The sequence below is a fragment of the Zingiber officinale genome, chromosome 3A (assembly GCF_018446385.1).
Source record: "Zingiber officinale cultivar Zhangliang chromosome 3A, Zo_v1.1, whole genome shotgun sequence".
Lineage (NCBI taxonomy): Eukaryota > Viridiplantae > Streptophyta > Magnoliopsida > Zingiberales > Zingiberaceae > Zingiber > Zingiber officinale.
The window spans coordinates 124412283-124431057 of NC_055990.1; positions in this window are offsets into that span (position 1 = coordinate 124412283).

Sequence of the window (18775 nt, forward strand, 5' to 3'; positions counted from 1 at the left end):
AACATCTTTGTATCCTACCTCATGAGCATGTTTATTTAAATTTAAGGGTATTTCTAACCCTAAACCCCTTCTTGGCCGAAACATATGGGTGGGTTTCCTTTTAGTTCAAACATCTTCTAAGCAAGAAAACTAATTACATGGTCCCTAACATTTCATAGGAAGAACCTTGTACTAGTTGAGTAAAATAATGAATTTCTCTAGCCTCTTAAAAAATATTTTTGGCTGAAATTATAGGGTTAAGTGCTCCTCTTATCAAGCATCATATAGGTATAAAAACATGAAGAAGAATCCTTTTCCATGGCATAGAAAATCTATCATTTAGTGAAGACTAGTTAAACATCACTAGATTTCGAAAGCTCTTCTTAACCGAATTTTCTCATTCTTGTTTCTAGGTTTTAAAATTCTCATAAAATCATAAAAACATATAAAAAGCCTTGTACCACAGGTGAGGGGAAGCTTACCTTCTTCGCTTAAGTTTTCTAGAATTGAGAACTTGCTTGGACCTTTCTTCTTGCTTGCTAGGTTCGGCACCAATGGAGGGAAAGGAGTGGTTAGGTCTTTTGGTGGAGAGGGGAGGAAGAAGAAGCTTCTCCCTCTTGTGTTGCTCGGCAACAACAAGGAAGAAAGAAGAGGGAGGGAGTGAGGAGGAAGAGGAGCTTCCTTCCTCTTGTGTTGCTTGGCAACAAGAAGAAGAAGATAGGGGTCTCGGCACAAGAGGGAGGAGGAGAGGGAGAGGAGTGGAGGATGAATTTGAAGTCACCCCTCCATGCCTATTTATACTAAAATGAGGGGAGGAAATTTGACTTGATTCATCCTCCCCATTTATTCCTCTTCTTTATGATAGGAATATTCTAGAGATATGCCTTGTGAGTTCTCTCTTAATCTCTCTCTTTTCTCTCCTTTAATAAAATTTTCTATCTCTCCTCTTACAATATCCTCTCTTATCCCAATTGGTTAACACATGCATGCATCCACAAGAGAACCAAGGTTCAAAACTTGGTTATGCATATTTTTACTTCTTTTTCTTTTTAAGTAGAAAGAATCCTTTCTTATTCTTAACTACTTAATCCTTCCTCTCTTTACTAATAATTCTCCTATCCCTTTTGGTATCCTATACATGTTCCCTACAAGAGATCCAAGGTTCAATCTCTCTTCTAACATTTTATTTTCTTTTACACATAATAATTCATATATATTATGCATTATGCATAAATATTTCATACATGTACATATTATCTCTTATTTCTTTCTTTTGTCCACATTAATTCCATACATTTTAAATCATGTATAGATGATTATATTCTCAACTTTATTTTTCTTTCATAAAGTTTTAATCATCTAAATCCATCTTAATATTTAACATAGAGTATTTACATCCTCTTTTCATTCGTACTCCCATTACCCTTCTAGGCTTTCTAGGGGTGTTACAATCTCCCCTACTTATTGAAAGTTCGTCCCCGAACTTAGAATGACAATTTCTGCTCAGATTCCCTTAGATGTTGGTGGAGCTTCTAATCTCCCTTGACTTATTGAGGGTCCCTCAATGGAAGTCTGCAGTTGGTGTAACCTTGCGGGACCGCCTTGATTCGAAACATACTGTGGTGCTTTAGTAGGGCAGTCTCTAGATAGATGTCCTTCTAGTCCACAGTCGTAGCATTTAATTTTGCCCTTACGACAGTCTTTTGCTTTATGACCCTCTATCCCACAGTTGTAGCACCTATTAGTGCCCGTACGACATGTCCCTGGATGTTTCTTCCCACATGTATTGCACAGAGAAAACTTGAGCTGCTTGTTGGACGGACCAATCTCAGTGTCATTCCGTCGTTTTCCCTTTCCGCCGTGGTTCCCTTTCCAGTTGGCTTTAACATTTTCCAGTTCTTCCTTCTGAGCTTGCTTCTTGTCCTTGTCTAGTGCCTTCAGGTAGTGTTCAGTATTCAGGGCACTGCTAACTAACTCTTCTGTGGTCCGTGGTCTGTTAACTCCGCCGGCCACATTAAGTGCTATCTCGGGTCTGAGCATCTTTAGCATAAGCCTGACCCTTTCTCCCTCCGTCCTAACTAATTCCGGGCATAGTCGTGCCAGGCGGTTGAATCTTTTCATCGCTTCTTCTACCGTTAGGTCACCTTGCCGAAATTCGATGAATTCATCATAGTGCCTACTTGTCACCCGAGTGTGGAAGAATTCTTGAAAGAATTCCGTCTCAAAATCTGTCCAACTCATTTGGTTCACTGGTCTTTTCACTTTCACTCTGTCCCACCACATTCGGGCGTCTCCTGTGAGACAGAAGGATACGCATTTGACCTTTTCATGCTCAGGCCAGTCCAATAGTTCTACCATGCTCTCCATCGTCTTAAACCAAGCTTGTGCGTCCCATGCTTCACAATTTCCAGAGAATTTCTCCGGCCTCAGTCTTTGCCACTGGATTATATACGCTTCCGGACGAACTACCGGTGCCAGATTCACTGGTGGTACTGGTGCTGCCACTGGCTCCGGTTCCACTACTGGTATGTTTGGCGTATTATTCTGATTTGGGGTAGCGGGATTCCCTTGTTGATTTATCATGGCAGCAATCATTTGTTGCTGTTCCGTAAGCTGTCGTTGTAGCTCAGTAACTACTTGTGCCCAATCAGGTGGAGGTACTGTCTCCTCCGTTCTAGCATTTCGTCTTCTAGCCATACCTGATTTCCTAAATGATGACAAGATTAGCCTAAGTTATCATTCATGCATGAATATCTTAACACATCATGTCTAGGTTTCATGCCATTTTTGGGTCATCATTGAGGTATTCTTTCTTAGGTTGTCATATCACCTTTAGATTACCTTATCTTTCTTACACGTCAAGATCTAGCCGATGGTATTATCATCCTTATACTTAAATTGATACCATTTCTACTCTTTGTATTCATCAAAAAGCTTTTATTACATAACTTCTTCTCTTAAACAGCCAGGTAGGTTGCGACTACTCCTGCCATAAAGGACATGAGAGCAGTAGTCATTATCAACCCAACCTGTATCGACTTGCCCAGACCATCCTGGGGTGGATCAGGCATTATCGGAGGTTGAATCTCCGGTGCCTCTTCCGGGTCGATTATTGTCTCTTCATCCATTCCCTCGTCTTCTTCAACAGGTTCGTCCAGTTCCATCGGGTCTTCGTCTAGTTCCTCCTCGAGGTTGTTCAGTCCCCACTCGAAGTCTATTATATCGTTGGGGTTGAAACCCATTTCCATGTATTCAGCAAGGTTAAATTCATCCTCGACCATCTCAGGAAGCTCGTTCTCTTCTTCATAGTATTCCATAATTTCTTCATTTTCATCTTCATAATCGTTCAAATTTCCTTCCTCGATTTCCTCGAGATCTTCTTCTCCGAACTCGCCGTGTTCCGGAGATCCCGCGGCGAAGTATTCCAGCATCTCAGGTTCATCCGCGAACTCGAGGTATTCGCCAGAATATTCCACATCCTCGGAATCGTATTCGAACGGGATATAGTCCATTTCTTCAAGATTTTAAAGATTCATTATTCCTCATATGTTATAGCCTAAGGTTCTTGTATCTAGGCTACCATTCATGCATCTTAGCATATCACCTACTTATCATTATGCACCATTCTCTAGGGTATAGTTTAAGGTATCCTTCCTAGGCTACCATTCATGCATCCTAGAGTATCATACAAATATTTGCATATAAATAAATTAAGCAACTGTAATTACTTGGAGCGGCAGGAAGGAGCTTGATGTGTGTGTAGTGAGCTGGCAAAACCTCGCTCTGATACCAACTGTAAACGCCCGTCCTTCTTACCCAACCAAAGGCGGCGCTACGTTCTTATACTACTTACGTACATGTTTTACTATAACAGCGGAAGAATAAAAACTTTAAAGAATTTAATTTATTAAGCATGATATCACAGATGAAATATGCATATATTGATTCTATAACTAATCATATTAATCTGTCCGAATCGTTCTTTGCCGAGCCACCACCACACACATCCTTATCCGCTCCTCCTGTTGCTCCTCTAGTTCATCCAGTTCTTTGATCTGCGGTACAAGGAAAGTAAGCTGTGAGCACTCATGGCTCAGTAAGTTCCTTTCCTACTCACTAAAACCGAATCATCGTATATTAATATCATGCGTAATATCATAAGCATATAACATACAAAGGTATCATATTCATATCATCATGAAATTAATATCATCATGGCATCATATCAAATCATTAGCTAATTCAAGCACATATGCAGGCAATGCATCATGAATTTGAAAACTTATACTTGTAAGTACTTGAAATTAATATCATCATCATCATTGGGGATCCCGGTTTGTACCACATACATCATACGTAGGTCCAAGGTAGCAAGTCTTGAACCCTACCATACATACATACTAGGCCCGAGTCTTACTCCATCGACCTAGGGCATCAGAAGCCCATTACTGACGAGGCCCGAGTCTTATTCCATCGACCCCGGGGCGTTTACGGAGCCCACCCTTGGTACAAACCATACAAAGTAATTTATCATGCATAACTATCATATCATATCCTTAACAATCTTTCATGCATTTCATTTTTCATTCTTCTCATTATGTATAGCATTTCATATGTTATTACATATCATGGCATTCACATAATTTCATTCTTCTCATTATGTATAGCATTTCATATGCTATCACATATCATGGCATTTACATATATTTCATTCTTCTCATTATGTATAGCATTTCATATGCTATCACATATCATGGCATTTACATAAATCTCATTCTTCTTATTATGTATAGCATTTCATATGCTATCACATATCATGGCATTTACATAAATTTCATTCTTCTCATTATGTATAGCCTTTCATATGCTATCACATATCATGGCCGAAACCTACCATTCTTTAGCTAGGTTTTTAAGTAGTCTAAAGCATGAAAACCTAAGTGAGTTTCATGGTAAAATTTACTAAGAAACAAACATATAAATTTAGTTCATGAACAACTTGGCCGAAACATACAAGTCTTTTAACATCTTTGTATCCTACCTCATGAGCATGTTTATTTAAATTTAAGGGTATTTCTAACCCTAAACCCCTTCTTGGCCGAAACATATGGGTGGGTTTCCTTTTAGTTCAAACATCTTCTAAGCAAGAAAACTAATTACATGGTCCCTAACATTTCATAGGAAGAACCTTGTACTAGTTGAGTAAAATAATGAATTTCTCTAGCCTCTTAAAAAATATTTTTGGCTGAAATTCTAGGGTTAAGTGCTCCTCTTATCAAGCATCATATAGGTATAAAAACATGAAGAAGAATCTTTTTCCATGGCATAGAAAATCTATCATTTAGTGAAGACTAGTTAAACATCACTAGATTTCGAAAGCTCTTCTTAACCGAATTTTCTCATACTTGTTTCTAGGTTTTAAAATTCTCATAAAATCATAAAAACATATAAAAAGCCTTGTACCACAGGTGAGGGGAAGCTTACCTTCTTCGCTTAAGTTTTCTAGAATTGAGAACTTGCTTGGACCTTTCTTCTTGCTTGCTAGGTTCGGCACCAATGGAGGGAAAGGAGTGGTTAGGTCTTTTGGTGGAGAGGGGAGGAAGAAGAAGCTTCTCCCTCTTGTGTTGCTCGGCAACAACAAGGAAGAAAGAAGAGGGAGGGAGTGAGGAGGAAGAGGAGCTTCCTTCCTCTTGTGTTGCTTGGCAACAAGAAGAAGAAGAGAGGGGTCTCGGCACAAGAGGGAGGAGGAGAGGGAGAGGAGTGGAGGATGAATTTGAAGTCACCCTCCATGCCTATTTATACTAAAATGAGGGGAGGAAATTTGACTTGATTCATCCTCCCCATTTATTCCTCTTCTTTATGATAGGAATATTCTAGAGATATGCCTTGTGAGTTCTCTCTTAATCTCTCTCTTTTCTCTCCTTTAATAAAATTTTCTATCTCTCCTCTTACAATATCCTCTCTTATCCCAATTGGTTAACACATGCATGCATCCACAAGAGAACCAAGGTTCAAAACTTGGTTATGCATATTTTTACTTCTTTTTCTTTTTAAGTAGAAAGAATCCTTTCTTATTCTTAACTACTTAATCCTTCCTCTCTTTACTAATAATTCTCCTATCCCCTTTGGTATCCTATACATGTTCCCTACAAGAGATCCAAGGTTCAATCTCTCTTCTAACATTTTATTTTCTTTTACACATAATAATTCATATATATTATGCATTATGCATAAATATTTCATACATGTACATATTATCTCTTATTTCTTTCTTTTGTCCACATTAATTCCATACATTTTAAATCATGTATAGATGATTATATTCTCAACTTTATTTTTCTTTCATAAAGTTTTAATCATCTAAATCCATCTTAATATTTAACATAGAGTATTTACATCCTCTTTTCATTCGTACTCCCATTACCCTTCTAGGCTTTCTAGGGGTGTTACAAGGGGGCTAAAAATAAACTAATAAAGATGTGATAAAGAAAATGTAACTCATCATGCAATCACCCAATTCTCTCATCACATGACCAAGGAAAGAATGAATCAATAAAGATATGATAGTGAAAATATAATGACAATGAAAATATACGACAAGGGAGTTATAATGAAACTTGGAAACAATAGGCAGAATGTTTATTGGTAATAACAACAAAGTAGAGGAACAATTAAGAGATCAATAAGAAAATTTGCCTCTATTATATTCATGCAAGCTTATGTTACTGTAATTTCAAAAAGAATCAAAGCAAGTTTTGATTGTCAAGTATCACAAGTGCTATCACACACAAGAGGATTAAGGATAAGCATGGCAACAACCTCACTAGGTGAATAACAAAAATATCATGCATAATCTAACAAGATAGAGTCCATTACCACAACAAATGACTAAATACAATTAATGTTCCTAACCATACCAAGGAAACCAAATTTTGATAGTTAAACTTAATTGTCTTTTATGATTCTCAAAGCATTATAAAGGGACATGTAGGCAGATATGACTCAAAATCAAGCAAGGTATAAACAAAACCAAACAAAATGCAAAACAAGAAAGCAAAGTATAGAAGCAAACAAACATGCAAGTATAAAGATAAAGGAAAGCAAGAAAAGGAAGGAAAGGAATAAACTCCCCTTTATTCCTAGTAGTTGAAGATGGTTTAGAAGTAGAAGCCACGCCGGCAATAGGGTAACAACTCGAGGAAAAAATCCATCCTGACGGTTGGAGAAGATTCAATTTGAGCATCCAGCCCGGAAGTGGAGTGATTCAAGCTAAGGAGAGAATTGCTTCTTCCATCATTTTCTCTTTAGTTCCTGGCGGCTGGAGACGGTTCAGTAAAAGTATCCAATCCAAGGGCCTGTAAAAACCTACAAGGCCAAGGATAGAACACACTTTCCACACGCATGTGGGGTAAGGAAGAGATGAAATAATATCAAACTTAGACAAACATGAATCCAAATATGATTCACATCCAATAAAATCAATATTATGAACCTCTATGGAATTCTCTAAAAGATCACAAGAAATACTAACCTTGCTGTATTAAAATATACCTGGAAGTTCTAGAATAATGGATGTAACTTCCTCCTCTGGTTCAGATTCTAGCTCTAGTGGTTCTGCGACCAAAGGGAGTGATTCTTGGGGCTTTGCTTCTACAGCATCAATCCCTACACTCTCATCATCATGTGGTCGTGCAATAAAACTAAGTGATTCTTAGGACATTGCTTCCACCATGCAAGTCCCTACACTTTCCTTATCAATAGATGTGTAATCAAGTTCAGTTAGCTCTTCAACATCACCAACAACACCTGCATCAACAATATCTACAGCAATAATATTATCATCAGAGTTAGGATCAACTACAACTATATCATCACAACACACAAAATCAGAGGAGTCATGTAGAGCTTTAGGATTAGGATCAGAGTTGTCACAAGCTCTATAATTCATCTCTTCACTAGATAGTTTGCTTGTCGCTGGCTGATGGATGCTGCAATTTGATCTAGATACATCTGACAATTTTGTAGTGATGCTTCATTTCTTTGTTGAGACTGGATATATGCCTCTTGTTGTTGTTGCATTTGTTGTATAACCTCCTTTAGATCTTGAAATTATGATTGACTAGGGGCATGAACTTCTTCAGTGAACCCTTGAAATGTTCCCCAAGGTACTAGATCGATCTGCTGGACCGAATGTGACCATGTGGGCATTACTTGACAAATAAAATTAATAGTTGGTATTCCTTTGGTCACACAAATAATAGCAGTGACTCCGATGAGGAGGATACTATTAAATGCGCCTAAGTGTATATCATTACTTGATACTTAGTCCATTAAATAGGACTGTGCCCCTTCAGATGGGGAAGATCACACACTCCTAAATAATTTTCTATAATTATTCATAAAAGAAGTTTGATCTAGTGATCCACAAACAAACTCATCCAATATGGAGGAAGGCACTCAAAGCCAACGCGCAAGTTTGCTTGCATCACTTTCAAACCAGTAATGGAGAACGTGGAATTTATCTAAAAATCTCTCTCCCACTTAGTTATTTGAGTTGAGGATTTTATCATGCACACACACACATCACAGCAAATAAAAGCAATAAATATGAAAAATAATTTTTCAACTATTATGGCTTCTTCCATCACTGTCTTTCGTGTGTCGCTAGCCCTAGCAGTCGTTAAACCTAGCCACCAACCCTGGGGCTCATGTCATCGCGTCCACCGAGCTTCCTTTTCCACTGCGGCTCTGCTCCTTAAATAGCACCACGCCTCGCAAGGATACGATCCGCGATAAAAATAAAATTTTACATATATCGATCCTATATTCCACAAAGGAATGTACATAAAGTCTAGATTGAACAAAATGTAAAATCCTAATAACTAATACAGCTCTTGATATATTTAATATTACAATCATGCACACACATAAAATGCCCTCGACATGTCCGAGCGTCCAATCACACACAAACACAACATGAATATAATAGTTGGATCTAGGATGTCTGCAACCACAGAGTTAATCTATTTGCTCATCCTACTATTATCATGCCTAAATTATGTATGACATATGCATAATTAAACTTAAAACCAAACACACAGAGGATAAAATCTAGCTCTGATACTAATTGTTGGTTGCTACTCGGAATACCGTTCTACTTCCCTTGTATAAAAATTTGTACAAGCATAGAAGTATCCTAGCTACCCATGTGCTCTACTGAAGTTAAATTTGGATTGCAAATGATGCTTAACATTATTAATCCAAATTGTCCTTCAGAAGTTAAACTTGGATTGGAAACGATACTTAACATTTTTACTCCAAGTTTAACCGATGTAATCTTCCTAAGTTAAACCATATTACAGAAGTTCATTAAATATCTATTTCAAAGACTGACTTCCAAGTTAAACATAGCGAGACACTAGGCCTTCTTGGGTATGGGATCATCCACCACTTTCTAGACAAAGCCTTTCAAAAAAAATTGGATATTTAACTTCTTACAGTAAACTAGATTTAACTATAGAGACCTCAATAGAAACACAATATCGAAACATGATATCGAAAAATAAAATCGATAATGAAACGATAAACTAAAATCGATAGCCTCTTGTATTTAGTTTTTCAAGATCTATACAAAGAACATGAACTAGTTATGATGTGGAAACAAATAACTAGTTATACCTTTCTTGTAAGGAATTGGTGGCCGGCTTGAAGGGGGGTTGGATAGATGGCACCCCCAAATACTCGCTTCTTTCTACAATGTTAGTGCGCAAGCGGAAATACAAACAAACAAGTAGAAAGACTAAAACTAAGAAAGGAAATGCAAACCGCTAACATGTTCGTTTACGTGGTTCGGAGATAACTTGCTCCTACTCCACGGCGTGTCTGTAAGATAGACAATCCCTCAATCCGTTGGTGGATTAGTCCCCGGCAAACTCCGACTAGCTCAACCTCCTTGTGGGTGGAGAAACCTCACTACAACTCCAACCAAGACCTCTTGACACACAAAGATCTCTTGAACACAAAGACTACTAATTAGACTTTAACCAAGTCCAATTTCGTCAGGGATAACCAAGCTTCCAAGCCTTGGTTATATAAGTCGCGGGTTGAAAACCCCGCCTACCAGTCGACTGCCAAAATATGCAGTCGACTGTCCTCTGTGAAAATTCGACCATTACATCCCAACGGCTCGATACCAGTCGACTGATAAAACTAGCAGTCGACTGCTCCACACTAACCGAGAGAACAAAAACATTCTGTTCGCTGCTAGTCGACTGCACCAGTCGACTGGTGCAGCCGACTGCTACAGTAACGCTACAGTACTGTTACAGTAAAACTCTAAAACTAGGGTTTTACTCCGAGTACAATCTCTCAGCACTCGGACCCTCACCCTTATGACTCACTTGACACTTCTTTGCAGCCTTGACCTCTTGCTTTCAAGCCTACTTCCTTTGGCTCTCGTCCCTCCGATGCATTCAAGCCCGCGACTCGTCCCCAATGCCATCCTTCGCGTATGCCTCGAAGTCGCTTCCCTCGGCCCTTGTCCTCGCTGCCTTGTCCACGGTCCCTCAGATGCTTCATCCTTCACTGGACCCGAAGCCATCAATCTGAGTCACACGTGTATCCTGCAAACTTGCACAACTCAAATACACATATCAAATACAAGGGTGAACCTAACTTAAACCTTTTGCCAAAACACCAAAACACATTGTCGCACGGACCATTGAGATTGCTCTAACAATCTCCTCCTTTTTGATGTTTGGCAATACATTTAAGTTAGGAAAAACAAATAGCAAATAAACATGCTGAAAACATTGGACTTAAGATGCCAAGGCTACACACTTGGACTTACACTGCCGAATGGACTTACGATGCCAAAGCTATACACTTGGACTTACAACGCCGAATGGACTTACGTTGCCAAGGCTACACACTTGGACTTATATTGCGAATGCATTGGAACCTATCCCAAAGCTCCTCCTACACCTATGCTTCCCAATGAGCTAGGATTTTCCCACTGGGATATTTAAGAACCTATCACAAGGCTTCCTCTACGCAAAGATACTAAGGTTTTTCCAACTAAACCTTACTTCTCCCTCTTTGTCTAACATCCAAAAAGTTTTCGAACAATATCCCAATTGTTGAAAACTTATCATCCAACTGACCCTAAACTCGTGTATTTATCCCCCATGGATCTCATACATCTATACGAGCTGACCCGGTCAAAATCTAGTTCTGAAAACACTTTCAGACTAGTATCAGTTGACTGCAAGAAGTACCAGTCGACTGCCCTTATCGAAATGAGATTACAGAGACATTCTCTGCTCAAAAACACTGTTACCAGTCGACTGCTAACTGTAGCAGTCGACTGGTACGTTATTTTTGAAAAAAATTAACCTTTTCTAATCAACTTCAGAAATACACCAGAAATTCCACAGACCTCTAAAAATTCTCAAATTTTGTGAAGAGGTCTATTATATCAATGTCTACTTGGAAAAAATATATATAAAAATATATCTATCACCAATCCCAAGATTGACATAAAAATTCAAAACTAGCTAAAAAGTTCAATTGAACCTTAACCTAAAGTCCTAGTTTTGGCTTCCTCTTGATGTATTTGCCCATACTAACCCACAATGCATCCCTAGCATTTGTTTATATGACATCTATACATCCAAAATCAATTATCATGCTATATGATCCCAATGTCATATTCCTAAGTATGAAACACAACCCATGTGTGCCAATTCCCTAGGTTTGAGACTCAAGTTCGTCTCCAAACCAATTGGCACATTCCATGACCCAACCTAAACTCCCAAGTAAAATCCACTTGAGATATATTAGCCATGGGCCCCAAATTGACTCTTTGAGCTCCCCCTAGAGCTCTTAACCTTAGACACCTCCTTAGGTGACTCATCCACAATGGCTAGGCCACATCGGTGCACCTCCGGTGACACTTGGCCTACAAACCTAACTTTCTTAACCTTGGACACCTTGTCCTTGGTTAATTTTTCCTTACCATTAAATGACTTTCCCTTTCCATTTATTGGCTTCTCCTTGCTATAGTCATAAGCAACCCTAGCATATGACTTTCTCTTAGCCTTGGAGACATTAGATTGGTATCCCAAACCCGATCTATCATTGTTGGGTCTTTGGCTACCCAACACCATACCTAAACACTTAGATCCAACATTGAATCTTTCTATGGTTTTCTCCAATTTATCAAGCTTTACCTTCAAAGCTTGATTTTTCCTTTCTAGGTTCCTAAACCTAGAGTCAACATGTCCACCATGGACATTCCTAAACCTACCCATTTTTTTAGGCATATGTCTCCCCTTCTTGGGATGAATGCCTTGGGTCTCCTTAGGTCTATCATTTCTAGATTTATCATGAATGAGTCTCCTAGGGTTATAATCTACATTTACCTTACTCTTATCATGATATTTAAATCTAAAGTTATGCATGGGTAAATAATAGCAATTATTCCTAGTATGCATGGAGGAATTTAAATTTGACTTTAAATTTAAATAAGGGTTTACCTTACCCTTTACCTTTGAAGCTTCCCCTTGACATGAGCCTCCATTCTTCCTCCACTTCTTCTCCTCCTTCTTCAAATGCGCTAACTTTTTGATTTCTTTCTTCCTTGGGCATTTGGTGTTGTAGTAACCCCACTCACCACATGTGAAGCACACTATGTGTTTTTTCTCTTTCTTCTTCCTACAACTCAAATTAGATTCAAAATGAATTGAAATGAGTTTAGGAGATGCCTCTTTCTTACCCAATGGACATCTACTCTTGTAGTGCCCCTTTTCATTGCACCCGAAGCATATTATGTGGTCCTTTAACTTGACTTCAGTGGAGGTGCTTGCTAGGTTGACCACTTCCAAGACCTCTTCTTCATCCTCTTCACTTATCTTGGATGATGCCTCATCTTCCTTATCCACACCTGTGGGTGACCTTTCTTCATCCTTTTCCTCAAATGTGACCAAATTCACTTCCTCTTCTACTTTTGATGTTGAATTGGTCTCCACATCCGATTGGTCCTTCTCTACTTGAGCTTCTTCATCCGTTTCTTCGGATTTTTCTTCCTCTTGTGTAGAAAAAGGTTTTTCCCATGGAACCTTCTTTATCTTGCTCTACAAATCATGGGCATTCTCATAGTCACCTACACAACTCATCATATCATTAGGCAAAATATCAATTAAAATCGATATTACCTTTGAATTTTCCTTTGACCGTGAGGTTTGCTCTTCCGTCCAATATCGTGGTCGGAGTTTCTTCCCTTTCTTATCCTTCGAGACTTCGAACGGTTCCTTTACCACCATCATGGTGTCCCAATCCGTGTCGAAGAAGGCCTCCATCTTCATCATCTAATAGGTGATGTCCCATAAGTCTCCGCATTCAAATTTCGGCGGTTCAATCAAGCTGGTCATCTTCTTAGCTTCCTCGGCAGTTAGTCCGATAGAGAGCGGCCTTGCTCTGATACCACTTGTAAGGGATCGGTGGCCGGCTTGAAGGGGGTTGGATAGACAGTACCCACAAATACTCGCTTCTTTCTATAATGTTAGTGTGCAAGCAGAAATACAAACAAACAAGTAGAAAGACTAAAACTAAGAAAGGAAATGCAAACCGCTAACACGTTCGTTTACGTGGTTCGGAGATAACTTGCTCCTACTCCATGGCGTATCCGTAAGGTGGACGATCCCTCAATCCGTCGATGGATTAGTCCCCAGCAAACTCCGGCTAGCTCAACCTCCTTGTTGGTGGAGAAACCTCACCACAACTCCAACCAAGACCTCTTGGCACACAAAGATCTCTTGAGCACAAAAGACTACTAATTAGACTTTAACCAAGTCCAATTTCGTCAGGGATAACTAAGCTTCCAAGCCTTGGTTATATAGGCCGCGGATTGAAAACCCCGCCTACCAATCGACTGCCAAAACATGCAGTTGACTGTCCTCTGTGGAAATTCAACCGTTACATCCCAACGGCTCGATACCAGTCGACTGCTAAAACTAGCAGTCGACTGCTCCACACTAACCGAGCGAACAGAAATATTCTGTTCGCTGCCAGTCGACTGCTAAAACATGCAGTCGACTACTAAAATATGCAGTCGACTGCTACAGTAACGCTACGTACTGCTATAATAACGCTACGTACTGCTACAGTAACGCTACAGTAAAATCCTAAAACTAGGATTTTACTCCGAGTACAATCTCTCAGCACTCGGACCCTCACCCTTATGACTCACTTGACACTTCTTTGCAGCCTTGACCTCTTGCCTTCAAGCCTACTTCCTTTGGCTCTCGTCCCTCGGATGCATTCAAGCCCGCGGCTCATCCCCAATGCCATCCTTCGCGTATGCCTCGAAGTCGCTTCCCTCGGCCCTTGTCCTCGTTGCCTTGTCCAAGGTCCCTCGGATGCTCCATCCTTCATCGGACCCGAAGCCATCAATCTGAGTCACATGTATATTCTGCAAACCTACACAACTCAAATACACATATCAAATACAAGGGCAAACCTAACTTAAACTCTTTGCTCAAACACCAAAACACATGGTCGCACGGACTATTGGGATTGCTCCAACATTTCTTTGTAGCTTATAGAGCTCTTTATCTTCTATTGTGTTCCTCTCCTTCTCTTGGACGTCATGTGAGCGATGATCTACCAAGATGAAATCCACCCAAGCCTTCCTTTGCTTCCTAGACTTTTGGTCACCCCAACTCCAAGGGATGCTAGAATAGGATGCTTCCTTTCTCTTCTTCTTCTTCTCTATATAACCGGCCACCAAGGATGAAGGGCTTCTCCTTAATGCCGCCGACCACAATGAAGAGGAAAGGGAGAAAAGGAGGGCCGACCACAAGGAATAGAAGAGGAGAATAAGAGATATGTTATGTCCCTAAGACACCACTTCCTCTTCTTTTATAATCCTTGATGAATCCAAAAAAGAAAAGTTTTATAACAAAAAATAAAACTTCCTTTTATTCCTTTAACATGGCTGGTCACATCCTATTTATCAAACAAGGAAAGATTTTAAATAAAAATTAAAATCTCTCTTTTAAAATCCCTTTTATGGATAGCTATAAAAGACATGTTTTATAAAATTAAAATATTCTCTTTTAAATCCTTTTATGGATGTCTATAAAAGAAAATATTTAAAATAAAACTCCTTTTATATCAAGGTTAAAAAAAGGAAAGTTTAAAAATAAAATATTTTTTTTAAACATTATAGATAACTACAAATTTAAATCTCTCTTTTAATCCTTTGTAGAAAGCTATAAAAGGAAAGCTTTTAAAATTTAAAACTCTCTTTTAAAACCATGTGGAAAATATCATAAAAGGAAAGTTTTTAATAAAATAAAATTCCCTTTTATTTTCTTTTGTGACCGATCTAAAAAAAGGAAAGTTTTATAATTAAAATCATCCTTTTAAATCCTTTTTATGGATCTCTATAAAGGAAAGATTTTACAAAAAATAAAACTCCTTTTCTATGTGTGTGGACGACCTCTTGCTTGGGCACCAAGCAAGGCTTGGCCGGCCCTAGCTTGGGCTCCAAGCTTAGCTTGGCCGACCCCTTGCTTGGACTCCAAGCAAGGCTTGGCTGGCACTAGCTTAGGCTTTAAGAAGCTAGGCTTTGGGTAGATATAATACTTTATAAATAAGAGGCTACAACAGGGACCGAGAGGAGGAATTGGTTTTGGTCTCTCGATGAGCTTGAGCTTCCCATGTTCACCCCGAACACCTAACTCAAGTTCATCAATAATAACTCATACCACTAAAGAATTATTATTGCACTACCGCACCAATCCCATATTACAATATGAGCTCCTTCTTATCATGAGTACGCTAATCTCCCTGTGTTTAAGATATCGAATGTCCATTATTTAAGATATCGAATGAGTTACTGACAACTCACTTAATTAATATCTAGCTCCAAAAGTAGTACCACTCAAATTTATTGTAATGTCAGACAAAATCCACCTGCATAGTTTACATGTCAATCCTTATGAGTTCCTCTTGGGGACATCATAAACCTAGATTACTATGACATAGTTTCATTCTATAATCAACAACACACCATATAAATAATATCATTTACCAACTTATCGGGCCTACTGATTTAACGAACTAAATCTCACCCTTTGATAAATTAAAGAAATAAATATTAAGTATACGTGTTTGTTATTATATCATGATTAAGAGCACACACTTCCATAATAACAGAGTTCTTATTCTTTTAAAGAGTCAGTATAAAAAGAAACTACCTCAAATGGTCTTGCTCAATACACTCAGAGTGTACTAGTGTAATTTTATAGTCAAGATAAACTAATATCAAATTATACTACGACTATTCCAATGATTTGTTCCTTTCCATCTTAGTCATGAACTACTATTTATAACTTATAAGGACCTGATAATATGATCTTCTGTGTGTGACACCACACACCATGTTATCTATAATATAAATTAATTTGAACAACTACACTTAGCATATAAATGTAGACATTTGACCAATGTGATTCTTTATTTCAAAATAAATATTTATACAAAAACTAGGCTTTTAGTATACATTCCAACAACTTGATGTCGCCAGCCTCCAAGAAAGAAAACAAAAGGAGAAGAGAGAAAGAAGAGGGTCGGCCACCAAAGAAAAAGGAAGAGGAACAAAGGATGTTATTGTTGTACCATAAAGGAGCCTTCTACCTCTCTTTTATAATCCTTGGTAAATGTAAAAAAGTAAAGTTTTAAAAAAAAAAATTAAAACTTCCTTTTATTCCTTTACATGGCTGGCCACATCATGTCCTAACAAGGAAAGATTTTAAACAAAAATTAAAATCTCTCTTTTAAAATCTCTTTTGTGGATAGCTATAAAAGGTATGCTTTATAAAATTAAAATCTTCTCTTTTAAATCCTTTTGTGGATATCTATAAAAGAAAAATTTTAAAATAAAACTACTTTTAAATCATGATTTCAAAAAAGGAAAGTTTTATTAAAAATTAAAATCTTTCTTTTAAACATTATAGATAACTACAAATAAGGAAAGATATCAAATCTCTCTTTTAAACCTGTGTAATAAGCTATAAAAGGAAAGATTTTAAAAATTTAAAACTCTCTTTTAAAAAACTATGTGGATAGCATCAAAATTTTATTTTAAATAAAATTTTCCTTTTCTCTTATATGGTCGGCCCCTTGCTTGGGCACCAAGCAAGGCTTGGTCAGCCCTAGCTTGAGCTCTAAGCTTGGCTTGGCCGGCCCCTTGCTTGGGCTCCAAGCAAGGATGTGGCCGACCCCTAAGCTTGGTTAAGAAGCTGGGATTTAGGTAGATATAAGGATTTTTAAGAGGATACAACAGGGACCGAGAGGAGGAATTGGTTTTGGTCTCCTAATGAGCTTGAGCTTCCCATGTTCGCCCTGAACACCTAACTCAAGTTCATCAATAATAACACATACCACTAAAGAGTTATTATTGCACTACCGCACCAATCCCATATTACAATATGAGCTCCTTCTTATCATGAGTGCGCTAATCTCTCTGTGTTTAAGATATCGAATGCCCATTAATTAAATGAGTTACTGACAACTCACTTAATTAATATCTAGCTCCAAGAGTAGTACTACTCAACTTTATTGTCATGTTGGACTAAGTCCACCTGCAGGGTTTACATGACAATCCTTATGAGCTCCTCAAGGGGACATCATCAACCTAGATCACTAGGACACAATTTCATTCTATAATCAACAACACACCATATAAATAATATCATTTCCCAACTTATTGGGCTTATTGATTCAACTGAATAAATCTCACCCATTGATAAATTAAAGAAATAAATATTAAGTATACGTGTTTTTTATTATATCATGATTAAGAGTACGCACATCTATAATAACTGAGGCCTTGTCCTTTTATGTAGTTAGTATAAAAAGAAACAACCTTAAATGGTCCTGCTCAATACACACATAGTGTACTAGTATAATTTTATAGTTAAGATAAACTAATACCAAATTACACTACAACCATTCTAATGGTTTGTCCCATTCCATCTTGGTTGTGAGCTACTATTTATGATTTATAAGGAATTGATAACATGATGTTCTGTGTGACACCACACACCAATGTTATCTACAATATAAATTAAATGGATAATTGTATTTATTATATAAACACAAACATTTGACCAATGTGATTCTTATTTCATAATAAATGTTTACAAAAAGCTAGGCTTTTAGTATACATCCTAACAGATTCGTCATCATCGAGGGAAGTGTCGGCGTCTGATTCATCCTTCTTGGCTTTTAGGGCAATATTGTTAGATTTTTTCTATTTCTTGATTATCAACACAACGAGACTCGTAAAGTTCAAAAGTTGAAAATAAATTTTCAAGAGTACTTGCCTCGAGATCTTTAGAAATGTAGTAAGCATCTACTAAGGCTGACCACTCTTGAGTTCTTGGAAAGGCGTTAAGTACATACCTTAAAGAGTCACAATTTGTTATCTTTTCTCCGAGGTTGTTGAGCTGAGTGATCAAATCTTTGATCCTTGCATGAAGTTGGGCTACCATTTATCTTTTGTTCATCCGGGGGTTCATTAGTTGGCTTCAGAGGATGCCACCCTTTGCTAGTTTGGCTTCTGAAGTACCTTCATGAAGCTTCAGGAATTTTTTCCAGAGATCTTTAGTTCAGTCATAGCTTCCGATTCGACTGATCTCCTGGGGTGGAAGAACATTAAGCAGATGGAACTCTGCTTTTCTATTTGCCACGAAGTCTACTTATTCCTTCTTCGTCCATGTGTACTCTT